General features: G+C 50.1%; 1 pseudogene; it reads right to left on the reverse strand.

Annotated features, from left to right (window-relative positions):
* The window catches only part of LOC147725054 (embryonic protein UVS.2-like), a 63,534-nt pseudogene that overhangs the window by 30,587 nt on the left and 16,976 nt on the right, over positions 1-15,971 (reverse strand).

Raw genomic sequence — 15,971 nt, forward strand, 5'->3', positions numbered from 1 at the left:
CAGCTATGTAGAGCGTTCAAGTTTATTCAGCATAAGACAACTGAAACAGACATTGCCCTACATCCAAAACAAATATCACAAAATCCTAACGGGTTCACTGACTGATTCAAACCCAGATTATGCCAATTCCTTTCTGAGTTGACTTCCAAAAATAAAACTGCTGAGATGCAACATGTACAAGACATGGCGGCACAGCGTGTTTTAAAACTATGGATTTATCATCGTATATCAGCAGACTCGATTTCAGTGGTACCCATCCAAGAGCCCTATCAAAACGTAATTATCGTATCAACATGCTAGACTTCAGTGGTACCCATCCAAAACCCCTATCCAAAGGTCATTATCATATCAAGAGGCTAGACGTCAGTGGTACCCATCCAAAAGCCCTATCAAAATGTCATTATCATATCAAGAGGCTAGACGTCAGTGGTACCCATCCAAAAGCCCTATCAAAACGTCATTATCATATCAACAGGCTAGACGTCAGTGGTACCCATCCAATAGCCCTATCAAAATGTCATTATCATATCAACAGGCTAGACGTCAGTGGTACCCATCCAAAAGCCCTATCCTAAGGTCATTATCTTCAACAAAGCATTTGTTGTCTCAAGTGCATCAAGGGAACAGCATCAGCCTGTTTGTGGGAGAAAATTATTAGACATGTTCCCTCGTGTAACCCAGGGTCCTGTGGCTTATCTCTTCTAAATGCTGGAAGTACTAACATTCAGGGAAAGGGAAACTGCAGATTCCCCACTATTTGGGCCAAAGATTTTGAATGTACTGCCTGCACCTGGATATTAAGAATAGAAATACTCCGCTTACCTTTAGGAAAGCCTTACAGCATTCCACTTTGGTTTTTTTTGCAGCACTTACATGTCTGGTATTTTATATTCGTTAGTTAGGGACACTGGTGCCTAAAAACAATAATTAAGTTCAGAGGGGGTGCTCTACAAATAAACTAGAAAAATACAATTGTCCCATGATGGAGAAATTGGTGGAAGTTGAGCTGGAATCATTACAAAAGATAGTATTACTGCCTACGAGGAAAAGATGCTGGGACTGCTATCACATTTCAGTATCTATCTGCAGGCATGCCCTCCTTACCACACTGGTACAGGGCGTTGATTTTGGAAACATCCAGGTTGCTAAGCCCATATCTCTGTCCGATGACTGTGTTAGGATTTGGCTTGGGGACGATGGTCGGCTGTCCAGCTCTGGTAGTGAAAGCATACCTGGGGAAAGGAAGACCTCACAGGTAAATCCCACCGTTTATGCACCAATATAACACATTATTAACCCATAGAACCCTACAGCGAGTCCAGGTGAGTCGACAGCGGGAACAGGTGAGGGTGAAATATTCGGTGTTTACTTAATTCGATTCATATCTTAACTCAATCCCAATGTTGTTCTACAACTATCCCCCTGCAGATCCTGCCCAGCTCAGTCTAAATGTCTCAGTTCTCCTTTTCATGAACCTCAAATCCATGTAGGCAACACACGCTCCCCTTACTGCCCTCACTCGCACTCAGCATCTCAGATCCCAAAAAGCACTGATTTGAAAAATATCTCCATTTTAGCCTCATGGCATTTCCTCTTGTGACAGAGGGTGGCTTTAGTACTGAGGTACCAATCCTCATGCGATTCAGCAGCAATGGATCTTCCACTCTAAACCGAGTTGTTCACCAATTCAGACAACGTTCACCTGCCCATCCTCACATGTGGACAGTCAACTCTATGGGAACAAGTTCAGTAACACAGCCATGACTCAACTTCACTTTCTTACCTTCATCATCTATGGCAGTTCCACACTGTGGTGCCTATATACACCCACCCAGGCATCATTCCGTACCCGCTTTCCATACAAAGCATCAATCCTAACCAATCATGTTCACCGACACAGCCATCATTCCGTACCCTGCTTCACATACAGAGCATCGATCCTAACTAATCATGTTCACCGACACAGCCATCAGTCCGTACCACGCTTCACATATAGAGCGTTGATCCTAACCAATCATGTTCACCGACACAGCCATCATTCCGTACCCGCTTCACATACAGAGCATTGATCCTAACCAATCATGTTCACCGACACAGCCATCATTCCGTATCCGCTTTACATACAGAGCATCGATCCTAACCAATGATGTACACCAACCGAGCCATCTTTCTGTTACTTCTCTTCCCTCTAACAGTCACAGTCACCCCTCTAGCCCTTCCTCGGATATATAGGTTCCAGATGGCACCATGCTCTGCTCTCTGTCCTCCCGACCCCCAATCAAATGTGAAATAAACACCACCCTCTACTTCCCATTTCCAACAATCTCAGCTGTAATTAAAAAGATCACATCAAAATGTGATCAGAATCACTGGGTGTGATTTAGGGTTTGATGGAAGGAGGATTATGGGGGGTGGCAGAGGACATTACCAATCTCATCCCGGCGGTACACCATGGCCAAATTTAGACATGACCTCAGCCCAGCAGTCATCGCTCCATAATTAAAGGAACTATCATTACTGCTGTTCCTTTCAGTTACTAAAGGTTTTCACCCAGGTTGTGAAAGTTATTATTTTCACCCTGTCGATCAATGTTGGTTTTTTCCATATGATGATGGACAGGATGAAAAACAAATATTACACTGTCCACCCTAAATAGGGCAGGCATTGTAATGCCATTCCTCAGATGGCTGCTACTCCATTGGGCTGTCAGAGGAAGTATTTCATCAACAGAGCCAATAGGAGGTCTGTCGACAGAATACCCATCTTTAAATGAAGCGGGTGGTCCTAGGGTTTGGTGGAGAGGGTAATCAGTCATGTTTGCAAAGGAGTACCCTGTCTGCCAAAATCTAAATCAGTCACTGTCTAGATATAAACGCCTTTCATCAGAGTTGTAAATTGAAAATCTCTTCTTAGCTGCTCATCGGAGACTTACATCCCATAGTGCATCACGGAGGCGTAGTCGTACTCCAGGCCAAGGTTGTTGGTGTTCTCTCTGTTAAAGTTGCCGATGCTGTCTGTTGAGAGGAGCAGACGGTACAGATGAGTTAGTGAGGACTGAGCCTGGTATGGCACATTCCAATAAAGAGTAGGTCCCCGCTCACCAGGGGGCAGTGCCCCCATGTGTCATTGCAGGGGTTAGGAGTAGTCTAATGGCAAAGCTGTTGAATTTGGAACATGGGGGAGAGGGGTCAAATCTGGTCCCTGGCATAAGATCGAAAAGCATGCGATTTGAGGTTAATCACTTAATAGCTTCAGCATGTGATAAGAAGTTGTATAATTCTAAATTTAAATCCTATTTATTGAAGCGCACAGCTTGCTCCCAAGCGAGAATCACACTAAATAAAGACCAGCGCCTACATACATCCGGGAGGGACGCACTGGAGTTTCAGCCAGGTTTAGAGATAACTCACTGTTGTCCTTTTGAAGGGAAAATCATTATGTTTTTTCCTTATGAAAACCTTTTTGCCTCATAACGTGATCCATCTCCAGGGTGCACCCTTCACCTTAGATTGTATTGTACTGTATTGTAGTTGCATATATCTAGCGCTTACTATCCTTGACAAGGCACTGGAGCACACTGCTCCAGGCACCCACGGTTTAGTGGTTAATCCAGTGGTTGTTGGTTATTGGGATACATCTTGTGCTCTCAAGAAAACCATTCCATGCATTTACTCCAGTTTCTTTGAGGAAGAGTAAATTATTTGGGGTTTGTCGTGATCATTTGGGAAGTGGATCGAGTATGCGAGTTCATGGAGATGATTTGTGGGATTAGTGCATGAGAGAGATTAGGAATTATTAGTTTGCAGGTATGACTTTCAAAGCAGAGGTGATTTTGTTGAAAATTTGGTAGAAAATGAGGACATTCACAGAAATGCAATAGTAAAGATTAAGGCAAACATGCTTGTGACGTAAAGTAGGCTGTGCTCAAAGAGAAGAGACATGCAGAATATGAAAAATAAGGAGATAGTCAGTCCAATGAAAGGGAGAGGGGAGTTTTTCATGCAGTTTTGGGAATACAGAGGAGGCTTTTTGAGAAGCCATGCAATCGAAGAATGAAAAAACTGTAGAAAGAAACACCATTATTTGTATGTGAGATAGTGGAGTAAGAAAGAGTGGTGCTCAAGGCGCTGTACATTCCAACGAGCCCTGGGCCCAGTTAACAACGCATGCTTTGTGTCGGGTTTATGTTACTTTTCTAATTCAAACCCAAATTAAAGTGTTCAGGTGGAATTTACAATCCAACGCTAATCGCGATATGAGTTGAATTGTAACCCAAAGTAACAAAAAGTTATGCTTTGCGCTGCCTGGCATTATTTTGCGTCAAGGGGGTGTTCTATGGCTGGTGCACAGGTGTTACTATGCTATCACCCATGGGTTTTGACATAAATCCATATCTACAAAACATGGTAAACAGTGATTTGGGCTAAAATGCTCTGCCTCCTCAATGCAAGTGTACCGGGATGAAATATTTTCATTTCTCCTTGTTTTTCCCCCTTTGCGTGTTGCTGCATGGTTCAGCACACCTACAACGTGGGAAAAGTCTTGAGGCATAGTTTTTGTATTGAAAGGGACCCTTTTCTGCACAAAGACTGTGCTTCAGACATCGCATACATTCTAGCACTATGGCGCAAGGGTCCCTGTGTTGGTGCATGTCTGCCTAAAGTCTTCCACCAGCGCTGGGAGCCAGCAGAGTAGCGCCACATCATAGTATTTCATTCACACAATGCACGCAGCAACTCAAGTTGAACACTTCTGTGTAAATCTGGACCCTGTGTCTCCGAAGCGGGCACTGCAGGCAGCAATCACTGATCCTCATTATCGATTTCAGGAAAATGCATTTTACACACGGGTCCTAATTGGTCCTATGCCAGGCATTTTTATGTGGGCAAAGAATAAACAGATTAAAATGAAGCATTGCTCCTGTTAATGCCCTCAGCAGTGGTGACGTTTGTGAAAAGGACACCAGACTGTGACAGTAACAAATATTGATCACCGTAACCAGGGGTCAGATTGGTTGAATAGGTGTGTTGGCGGGTATCTGTGATCAAACCTAAGCTGAACCAATCAGGTGTTCAAATCAGTGCCAAGGTGTGCCCAGTAGCAATCTGAGTTGTACTCAGTTTTCCCTCTGAGTGGTAAGTGGAGCCCGGGGGTGACACTGACCGGGCGAGATGTTCTCCGTCATGATGGTCACGTAGTTGTCGCGGTCGCTGCGGTTCTGCTCGTGGTAGAAGCCCAGGGAATGGGTCAGCTCATGCTGGATGGTTCCTTTCGACAGACATCCCCCGGGAAGAGATACCTCCTGAGTGCCTCCTGTCTTCCCGATGTATGACCAGCACCTACGGGAGAAGATGGACCAGGGAGACCCATAGATTACTGCAATGGCAAATTTAGAGAAAGAATATTACAATTTTACTACATACGAGGGATCTGCCTGTGTGTCTCCTCTTTGACTGTAGCTATCTGCAAGGGATGAGGGGTTCTAGGAAAAGACAATGTGCAGTCTAGGTTGTGCTGAAAGATCTTGCATCCAAAGGAAAGCTGTGCCATCCTGCACCAGTCTGATTCATTTCTGATCCACCCTGTAATATTTTCTCCCAGTAGACTCCACATCAGTCTGCGCTGTAGCCCCTTGGGATCGGTCTTCCACCTCAATCTCAAAACCTTTCTGTTTGATTACCTCTCTTATGGTGTAATCTTACAGTTCTCCCATCACTTTCATGAGCTCTCCGCTAGCGCCTTGGACACTTCTCTGGAGGTAGCTGTGGGCTCTATAAATGTCATGAATTGAATTCAATTTGTGACTATTGTCTGCCTGGGGGGACAGACCTACCAGCTGCCCATGGGTAATTCGGCTCATTCCCCCATAACTGGGATCCATATTCCAACGTCAGTGTTCTGGTTGCGTGTGGCATGATGCATGTGTGTTGCGCAGCTGTGAAAGCATATAAATTGAGAGTGGTGTCCTAAAATCATGAGTCCCTTCTGGATGTGTTTATATTTTGTGTACTTGTTTCCGCCTCTGCAATCTTTGCATTTAGACTTTGTGGATCTATGGGTGGGACTAGAATATAAAGCACATCTCTTTTTTGCTAGGCCCAACATTTTTGTCCAGCAAAAGGCTCTGAGACCCCCAAATGCCTTGTGTTGTGATAGGCAGCGAATAGAGAGAATTGGCCAGTCAAACATCAGATATTTCAAAGTCAGGCTGGTGCACTGTAGCACTTTGTATGGCACGTTTGCTCCTCTGAACAGGAGGATTATAAACACCACCCTATTGAAAGCGTGAAGCCATAACAGAGAACAGCATCATATCTGCCGATGGAAAGTCTATCACTGAGAGTGCACTGCCCATGGAAAGTCTTTCACTGAGAGTGCCCACTGCCCATGGAAAGTCTTTCACTGAGAGTCCACTGCCCATGGAAAGTCTTTCACTGAGAGTGCCCACTGCCCATGGAAAGTCTTTCACTGAGAGTCCACTGCCCATGGAAAGTCTTTCACTGAGAGTCCACTGCCCATGGAAAGCCTTTCACTGAGAGTCCATTGCCCATGGACAGTCTATCACGGAGAGTCTTCTGCCCATGGAAAGTCTATCATTGAGAGTCCATTGCCCATGGAAAGTCTATCACGGAGAGTCCACTGCCCATGGAAAGTCTATCCTTGGGAGTCCATTGCCCATGGAAAGTCTTTAACTGAGAGTCCTCTGCCCATGGAAAGTCTTTCACTGAGAGTCCACTGCCCATGGAAAGTCTATCACTGAGAGTCCACTGCCCATGGAAAGTCTTTCACTGAGAGTGCCCACTGCCCATGGAAAGTCTTTCACTGAGAGTCGACTGCCCATGGAAAGTCTATCATTGAGAGTCCATTGCCCATGGAAAGTCTATCATTGAGAGTCCACTGCCCATGGAAAGTCTTTCACTGAGAGTGCCCACTGCCCATGGAAAGTCTTTCACTGAGAGTCCACTGCCCATGGAAAGTCTATCACTGAGAGTCCACTGCCCATGGAAAGTCTTTCACTGAGAGTGCCCACTGCCCATGGAAAGTCTATCACTGAGAGTCCACTGCCCATGGAAAGTCTTTCACTGAGAGTCCTCTGCCGATGGAAAGTCTATCATTGAGAGTCCATTGCCCATGGAAAGTCTATCATTGAGAGTCCACTGCCCATGGAAAGTCTTTCACTGAGAGTCCACTGCCCATGGGAAGCCTTTCACTGAGAGTCCACTGCCCATGGAAAGTCTTTCACGGAGAGTCCATTGTCCACGGAAAGCCTTTCACTGAGAGTCCACTGCCCATGGAAAGCCTTTCACTGAGAGTCCACTGCCCATGGAAAGTCTTTCACTGAGTGCCCACTGCCCATGGAAAGCCTTTCACCGAGTGCCCACTGCCCATGGAAAGTCTTTCACTGAGAGTCCACTGCCCATGGAAAGCGTTTCACTGAGAGTCCACTGCCCATGGAAAGCCTTTCACTGAGAGTGCCCTGCCCATGGAAAGTCTTTCTTTTTTTTAAATTAAATTTATACTTTATTACACCCTCAATTCACATACACAGCCGACATCGCCTACAACCCGGAGGCCGGCGGCATCAAAAAATCACCCTCCAATCCCTGGGTAAAGGTAAGTTACACAGCCGTAAAGACCAACAGCCCGAGGGCCTGGCGGCGAAACTGCAGGTGTGGAATAAGTGTGCAGAGGCATTAGATCATAGTAGCAACCATTGAGTGATCACAACATATAAGAAGAATGCACACCCCGCAGCGCCATCAATATCCGTCCCAGGTGCAGCATGGCGTGCCAGACTGGAAGGATCGAAGTAGCCACCCGGGGAGAACTGCGTATAAACCCAGAGTCGGAGTCATCACCAAAGGGGACCCAGGGAAAGGTGAATAAAGGGGGGTGAGACCCCCCAGACAATAACAAACCCACCCACCCCGAAAGAAGAACAAGCCAGACTACTTGAACCCGTGTCCACCACCCACCTCCCACTCTGCACCACAACCAAGGACCCCTCAGCCAGGCTAAGGGAGATAAACAAATGCCCGCTAGGGCGGGATAACGCTCAGGGAAGGGGACAGCGGTTGCCACAAGCTAGGACAGCCGTCACAAGCAACCCCCAACACAAAACAACTCAAAGATCAGGCACGTTTCTCCACACTGTCACAACGCTAAGGCCTTCAACTGACACACTCCCCATCCACAGCTGACGCAGCCCCCTCCTCCTGTAGCACATCCAGCTCCACACTCTCTGGATCCGACTCACCATCCTCTTTCGCACTTTGAAACGCCCTAAACAACCCCCAAAAGTTTTTGGGTCGACTCTTCGGAGGTAGGAGTTCACTATACACCTCCGATTGCGTGCAACAGTAAAGCAAGTCTGTCTCCCAACGTTTTTTAGTGGGAACTGGCCCCCGCATCCAGCACAGTGCTATCAGCCGCTTTGCCGTCAGTAATGCCATGTCCGCAAGCCGCCGCATAGCCACAGGAAGAGGTTTTGAAAAACCGAGTAAGGCGAGCGCCGGGTTAGGCAAGATCACCTCTCCAAGGATAGCGCTAAGGTCCGCAAAGACCTCTACCCAGTACTTATGTATGGCTGGACAAGTCCAGGCCATGTGGAGAAAGTCTGCCGTGTGAAAGTGGCAGCGCTCACACTCCGCTGAGTCCCTAAGGCCATACCTATGCAACCTCTCAGGCGTGTAGTAGACACGCTGTAGGAATTTAAAATGCACCAGGCGGTGCCTACCGTTGAGCGAGATTTTCCTAGTATTAGTCGCACAATAACGCCACATGTCGTCTGAGATGGGAGACTGGAGGTCAGCCTGCCAGGCCAATCGGGCCTTGGAGGGGGGATATTGCCGTTGTCTATTACCCAACGACTTAAGAGCTGTGATCAGTTTGCGAGATAAAGGGGTCTTGATTACATAGGTGAGTTCCGGCACTTCCCGTGGTTCAGCTAGGTCCGGGCCTAAAACGGCGAGGGCCGCTCTACGAACCCTGTGATATTGAAAACTATGAAGTAGCGTTGCCCCGGGATAGGATTGAAGGACCTGCTGCAGCGTTTTCAGGGTGCCCTTTGAGAAGAGATCTCCCATGGTAACAATGCCTAGGTCACGTAGCGCCTTCAGGACGCCCTTCTCAGTCAGTGGAGCCAGCCAGGCTGCCCATTCTACACGGAGCAGAGGTGAATACAGCAGCGTGCACTCGCGGGAGCCAATCAGTGCATGCCAAGCATGATTCGTGGCAGCTATAGAGTCCAGATTGCCGACCCTTCTATCAGGTGGATAACAGACTGTTGTCGGAAGCGGGACGGGGTCTGCAAAGAGTCGCTCCAGTTTCACATGAGGGATACCTGGATCCCCATGAATCCACGTATGTAGATGTGCACCCTGAGCAATCCTATAGTATCGCTCCAGGTCTGGAGCCCCAAGGCCTCCCTGTTCATACGGAAGGGTGAGCGTTTGCCACTGCACCCGCGGCTGTTTGCCCCCCCACGCCAGGCGGACAAGTGTCTGGGTAAGTTGCCGGAAAAAGGCTTTGGAAAGGACTACTGGCATATTCACAAATAGGAAAAGGAACCTGGGGAGCACCACCATCTTCATGAGTGCAATCCTGCCCATGAGTGAAAGCGGGAGCCTGGACCACACTTCGACATCATCCACCAGTTTGGAGTAGGCGACTCCATAATTCTCGCGTATCAGGACCTCCGGGTCCGTATGAATGCGTATCCCCAAGTAGCGGATAGAGTCCGTGGTCCATTGCAAGGGGTACTCCGAGTCGAAAGGGAGCGTCACCGGCGTCAGGGGCAACGCTACTGACTTGTTCCAGTTGACGCGGAGGCCCGAAAGAGCCCCGAACCTTACCACTTCCCGCAGCACCGCAGAGAGGTTAGTCTCCGGGTCCCGGACATATAGCAGAGTGTCATCCGCATATGTTGAGATACCGATCTGGTAAGTCGGAAAGTTTATCCCTTCAAACCGATGATACTCTCGTATGGTGCAGGCGAGGGGTTCCGCTACCATGGCATACAGCAACGGAGAGAGGGCGCAACCCTGACGCGTGCCCCTCCCAATCTCGATGGGAGCAGTGACCAGGTTACCTATCTTTAGCCTCGCAGTAGGTTTGTAGTATAGGGCTCCCAACATTTGTAGAAACGGCTCACCTAGGCCGAACTTACGAAGGACCCTCAGCATGAACGACCACTCAACAGAATCAAAGGCCTTCTCCATGTCCAAGAAGATGGCCACAGCTTTGTTTTCGTGTTTGACATGCTGGATCGTGCCCAGGACCGTGCGGATGTTATAAGTGAGATTGCGTGAGGGAACAAACCCAGCCTGCTCCGGGGCAACTAGGTCCGGGACCAGCAACGCCAATCGAGTCGCAAGCACCTTAGCATACAGTTTCGCGTCCACATTTATCAGCGATAGCGGTCGGTAGGAGCCACACTGATTAAGGGGTTTGCCGGGTTTCGGTATGGTAATAAGCAACGCCTCTCTCATGGATTTCGACATGCTGCCCTGTTGGCAAACGTCATCGAACAAGAGCATCAAGTACGGGACAAGTTGGTCCTGAAAGGCCTTGTAGAAGGACACCGTGAGACCATCCACTCCAGGGGCGCTACCAGATTTCATGCCCTCCAGCGCTTCCGTTATCTCCTCTTTCTGAATGGGTGCCATAAGAAACTCCTTCTGCCAGTCGGCCAGGAAGGGCATTTGGATGTAGCTTAAATAGTCGTCGATTTCGTCCTCGAGGTGTGCATCCCTCGAGGAGTAGAGGGCAGTGTAGTAGGCATGGAATTCAGCCAAGATATCCTGCTCCTGCGTAACCACCGCCCCAGCAGCTGTCACCAACTCCTCGATAACCAATGGGGGCCTACTGTTGCGCATAAGTTTAGCTAGGAGTGCACCAGGCCGCTCCCGTTCCCCATACACACGCGCCGTCGCGTATTTGCCCATATGTTTAATTTCCCTGTCCGCTTCCTCCTGAAATTCATCTAGCAATGACTTAAGCGTGACCGTATCAGCTGCGTCCCCCGAGTCCACCGCCCGACTATCCAGGTCAGCGAGCTGTGTTTCGAGCAATTGCAGGCGTCGCCTGATAGCTTTGAGCACCCCAGAATGCTTCGCCATAGTCATCCCTCTGATGTAAACCTTAAATGCATCCCAGAGAACTTGAACGCTATCCACTGAGCCCACATTGGTCGCGAAATAGGCCTCTATGTCTCCGCCGAGTTCCCCTCTGAAAACCTCATCTAAGAGGGAATACGGGGGGAACCTCCACGTGAATGGGGGAATCCTCCTGGGAGGAGCCACCAGCAATAAGAGCAAGGGCGAGTGATCAGACAGCGTGCGCGGGAGAACCGTGCAACCCTTAACCATATCTAGCAAAGAGCGGGAAACGAACCAATAATCTATGCGTGTATGAGTGTTGTGATAGGCCGAGTAGTGAGTGAACCCACCTTGCCCCGAGTGTCTGTGTCGCCACACATCAAGCAAATCAAGTTTCACACATTCCGACAAAAGGAGGGACGCGGAGGCTGCAGGGGACCTGGGGGGGCCCGCAGATCTGTCAAGGTCCGGGTTCAGCACCAAGTTAAAATCCCCCCCCCCACAGCATTCTAGAGCCCACAAACTGCCTGCAGCTGTCAGTAAGCGAAGAATAGAACTCCTGGGAATCGTAGTTGGGGCCATACACATTCACCAGCAAGAGATCATGATCCTTTCCAACACAACGTGCAACCACATACCTCCCCTCCGGGTCTACCGCCACCCGGGTCAGCGGCAATCGGGATTTGGGATTAGCCCAGATGAGCACCCCCCTAGCATGCGTTGTGAACCCTGCAGCGACACAAGCGGGGCCAAGGCCCCTCATCTGCAACATTGGGCTGGAAAGCGGCAGATGTGTTTCATGCAGTAAAGCAAGGTCAATGTGATGGCGTTGTAAATATGCTAAGACCTTCCTGAGTGTGCGGAAATCGTTAAGCCCCCTCACGTTCCAGGTCAGCAATCGCAGAGAGCCCAGGGAGCTCTCCGTACTCAGTGATTCAGCGGTCGACATGGCAGATTAGAAAGTAAAATGTCGCAGAGCAGATAGTGTGGCAGACACAGTGCAGTAGTCGGCAAAAACAAACCCCCCACCCGGCAAACCCTGAACCCCAAACAGCATGGCAGCAACAGTACAAGAACACAGCCAACAATCACCCACCCACAGCCGACCAACCCCAACCCGGTCAGACAGAGCATAGCACTACCCACCCTGAACCCACCCGAAACACCCCACTACAAACCCAAGACCCCCCTAGAGGGTAAGAAAGCCGAAAGCGCAGGGGCAGAAGTTCTGGCTAGACTACAATACTCTCTAACAAGGGCCAGATACAGTCGTTGCTCCCAGCCCCACCCCCATTGCGTTCGGCACCCCACCTAAGCCCCAGCAGCAGAACAAGCAGAGTGGTGAATAATCAGTCCCAACGTTCCACCAGGAGCACCCCCCGATAACAGAAGAAAAGCAACAAAAGTTCGAGCCCCATTCCGTGGCACCACCACGAGCCAGGCAATTTAAGGGTCACAAACTGGAATGCAATACATACAGTCGCAGTGAAGTAGCCAAGCCAAGCTACACGGCAAGGGACAGCTCAGCCCTGACCCTCCAAAGATACAGTTTCCTCATCCTCCGTACGCTGATCCCTCGGGCTGTTGCGCTGTTCTTTGGCCCATTCCTTAAGCGATTTTTTCAGGTCAGCCGGGTCGGTGAAAAAATGCGAATGACCTTGTTTATTGATCCGGAGTCTCGCCGGGTATAGCATGGCATAGTCGAGCCCCATGTCTCGCATCTGTTTCTTGTAGGGGGCGAATCGCTTCCGCTCCTCTTGCACCCGAGCTGTGAAGTCAGGATAGAGGGAAATGTTCATTCCTTCAAACTGCAGTTCCCCCTTTTCCCTCGCCAGACGGAGGGCCAGGTCGCGGTCCCTGTAGTTCAAAAGTTTTGCAATGATTGGTCTTGGGGGGAGGCCAGGCTGCGGTTTGGGACCAAGAGTGCGATGGGCCCTCTCAACAATAAACATGGGGGAGAAGACGTCCTCCCCCAGGAGCTTGTGAAGCAACTTCTCGACGAACAGTTCCATCTTTCCGGTGTTGGTGGATTCCGCAACCCCCGTGATGCGGACGTTGGAGCGCCGTGAACGCGCCTCCAGATCCTCCGTTTTGTCCTGTATGACCTGAAGGAGGCGGCCGAATTGCTTACGGTCCTTATCCCACTCCGTTTGGGCCTCCTCCGCCTCAGTCAGCCTGCGCTCCGCCATGTCCAAACGTTCCGCATGTTTGTCCACCCTCTCGGACATCCGGTCCATACGGAATGATAAGGCGTCGATTTTCGAGCCGATCGCTGACATACTTTCCTGCAGGCCTTTCTCCATGGCGCCGAGCATTTCGCGAATGTCCGCACAGAGCGAGCCCTCCGCCGCCTGCGATGATGTTTCCGGAGGAGCACCCTCCGCGCCCCTTGGCCTCCGTTGCTCGAACGTGAGCTTCGGATGATTTCTGTCGCCCTTCCCCATGGCAGAGTTCACAGTATATGGGCTAAGCAAGGAGCAAGAGGCGGCTCGATGTAGGGGGAGTGCCGGGGGAGCGAACTCCGCGAAGCAGTCCGGTGCGCAGCAAAGAATGGAGATCAAAGATGGCGGCCGCGGGCCGCGTGGCACAGACTAGTCCAGGGGGAGAAACCCAAACTCCAGACTCACGCCACGGTGCAGGTCGCACCGCTGGGTGTCGAGAAGCGCCAGTACACACCAAAGCACACGTCCCAATACCAGTGTCTTTCCAGTCCTCAGGCCGATCAGAGTAGCGGCGGAGCCCGCCAGCCGGCAGCCGTAGGGCGCAACTTCCCGCGGTCCGGTCCGTAGGCCACTCCAGGGAGCCCCAGGCCTCCGCCAAGTAGTCGCAGCAAACACACACGAGGCAGAAGGGCAACAGTGAGCAAGCACTGGTGAGGACCAGTCCAGATTCAGCACAGGGTAGAAAGCAGTCCAGCAGATCGGGGCCACACAGCAACTTCACGCCGCACGTAGTGTTACGTAGGGCGGGTAGCTCCCAAGGATAGTCCGCGGATTGCGGCCTGGTCCGCCACTCCAAACTCCGCCGGTCCGTTGATCGATGCCACCACCGATTTCGATCAGGAAAGGTGCCCCCAGCAGCTCTAGGGGTCGTAGAAGCAAAATCCGCCCTCGCTGAGGACAGTGAGGCGCCAAAAAGGATCAATTTGACAAATATTAAAGGGGCTCAGGCGAGGAGCTCAGCTCTCACACTTCTTGCATGGACGCCAGCAAGCTCCGCCCCCCGCCCATGGAAAGTCTTTCACTGAGAGTCCACTGCCCATGTAAAGTCTTTCACTGAGAGTCCACTGCCCATGGAAAGCCTTTCACTGAGAGTCCACTGCCCATGGAAAGCCTTTCACTGAGAGTGCCCTGCCCATGGAAAGTCTTTCACTGCGAGTCCACTGCCCATGGAAAGCCTTTCATTGAGTGCCCACTGCCCATGGAAAGTCTTTCACTGAGAGTCCACTGCCCATGGAAAGCCTTTCACTGAGAGTCCACTGCCCATGGAAAGCCTTTCACTGAGAGTCCACTGCCCATGGAAAGCCTTTCACTGAGAGTGCCCTGCCCATGGAAAGTCTTTCACTGAGAGTCCACTGCCCATGGAAAGCCTTTCATTGAGTGCCCACTGCCCATGGAAAGTCTTTCACTTAGAGTCTTTCGCCCATGGAAAGTCTTTCACTGAGAGTGCCCTGCTCATGGAAAGTCTTTCACTGAGAGTCCTCTCCCCATGGAAAGTCTTTCACTGAGAGTCTTCTGCCCATGGAAAGCCTTTCACTGAGAGTCTTTCGCCCATGGAAAGTCTTTCACTGAGAGTGCCCTGCTCATGGCAAGTCTTTCACTGAGAGTCCTCTGCCCATGGAAAGTATTTCACTGAGAGTCCTCTGCCCATGGAAAGCCTTTGACTGAGAGTCCTCTGCCCATGGAAAGTCTTTCACTGAGAGTCCTCTGCCCATGGAAAGTCTTTCACTGAGAGTCCACTGCCCATGGAAAGTCTTTCACTGAGAGTTCCCACTGCCCATGGAAAGTCTTTCACTGAGAGTCCGCTGCCCATGGAAAGTCTTTCACTGAGAGTCCACTGCCTATGGAAAGTCTTTCACTGAGAGTGCCCTGCTCATGGGAAGCCTATCACTGAGAGTGCCCTGCTCATGGAAAGCCTTTCACTGAGAGTCCACTGCCCATGGAAAGTCTTTCACTGAGAGTGCCCTGCTCATTGAAAGCCTTTCACTTAGAGTCTTCTGCCCATATAAAGCCTTTCATTGAGTGCCCACTGCCCATGGAAAGGCTTTCACTGAGAGTCTTCTGCCCATGGAAAGTCTTTCACTGAGAGTCTTCTGCCCATGGAAAGTCTTTCACTGAGAGTCCTGTGCCCATGGAAAGCCTTTCACTGAGTGCCAACTGTCCATGGAAAGTCTTTCACTGAGAGTCCACTGCCCATGAAAAGTCTTTCACTTAAATTTTACTGCCAACAGAGGGGCGTCTCCCACTGATAGTTTCCAGCCCTTGAGGGTCATATCTCAGTAGAGGATCCATCACTAACACTCTACGGACCATGGGCAGTCCTTTGATGAGCGCTCACACCCCATGGAGGACCATCTCTCACTTCGAACCCACACCCATGTACGGTCTATCATTGGAAATCCACCTCGCATGAGGGGTCTTTCACAGTGAGTTCCCAACCCAAAGAGGGTCATCATGGACAGTCCTGGACCCATGGAGGGCCTCACACGTAGAGAACACAACCCCTGGGGTACCTCAGTGAGAGCCCACAGAACATGGATGGACATTCCCTGAGGCAACAAAAACCATGGAGAGTCTCTAGGTGGTAGTCAACAGTTTAGTGATGCTCACTAATTTAGGGCTTGCAGCCAACTTTAGGTCATTGCTCATTTAG

The sequence above is a fragment of the Lissotriton vulgaris genome, chromosome 4_1, assembly GCF_964263255.1.
Source record: "Lissotriton vulgaris chromosome 4_1, aLisVul1.2, whole genome shotgun sequence".
NCBI lineage: Eukaryota > Metazoa > Chordata > Amphibia > Caudata > Salamandridae > Lissotriton > Lissotriton vulgaris.